We start from the raw sequence: 1,131 nt of genomic DNA on the forward strand, positions 1-1,131 counted from the left end.
CTGAACGTGCACATCCTAATAAAAACACCCTCGATGGGAGGGAGGGAGCGGGAGGGACGGTCGGACGGACGGACTGAGAGAGTGAGAGAGATTATAAAGCATGCGGCTTGTACCCTACTTGGGAGGATAAAGTAGCAGCTCCTCAAGTGCTATCCCTTGCCATACGACTCACAGACTGAAATGACACGGGGCACCGTCCGTCCGTCCGTCCGTCCGTCCGAACGGAGGCCTTTCTGGCAACACAGCTTTGTGTTAACAAATTCGACCTGGACTTCTGTGTATTTGTAAAAAGCTGTTTCTTGACCGAGACCTCACCTTGTCCCCACTCTACCCCCAGATTCAGAGCATCGATCCGGCCGTGTGACACAGCATCCCTGCTTCTTTTCATCAGCATGAAATGGAACACAGGCGTTCTGCTCTCTCTTGAACCTGTCCTGCCTAGGAGGCTGTGGAGAGCTTTTAAATAGTACCGGTGGTTGTTTGGTTCTGATAAGATCCCACTGTGCTTAAATACTCTAAGAAAACCTGTGGATGGATAAGGAAGGGAGAAGATGGCAGCACTTCTTCATTTAAAACGAAGAAAATGAAATGATCGCAGTAACATTTCCTTATGTTCGCTGCACAGAATGAGTTCTGCTGTTACAAATTTGACGCCGGTTGTTTTTACAATTTAAGATCCCAACTTTTACTGCTATTTTTCCTACTCCAAAAAACACTTACAGCTTTTTCTCTAGGAACCTGATATTTGTGTAGTATGATTCACTGGAATGTTTTTCTTTGTGATGAAAGAGACGGGGGTGGGGGGACACGGGGACGGGGACGGGGACGGGGGACGGGGGACGGGGGGACGGGGGACGGACATAAGAAGGCGATGAGGGTGATTCTAACTCTGCTGGATTCATGTATTGAGTTTTCATTAGTTATTTTTACTAACATTATTTATTTAAAAATTTATATAAACTTATTAATTTATAAAAATAAATTTATTTATGTATTTACTACTGATTTGCAGTACGAGGGAGGGATCAGACCCAGAGCTTCCTCCTTGCTAGCATGCTAGGCAAACGCTCGACCGCTGAGCTACATCCCCAGCTGTAATCGTGCTGGTTCCACACAGGCTTTTCTTAAATG

Source organism: Castor canadensis, unplaced genomic scaffold (assembly GCF_047511655.1).
Source record: "Castor canadensis unplaced genomic scaffold, mCasCan1.hap1v2 HAP1_SCAFFOLD_123, whole genome shotgun sequence".
NCBI lineage: Eukaryota > Metazoa > Chordata > Mammalia > Rodentia > Castoridae > Castor > Castor canadensis.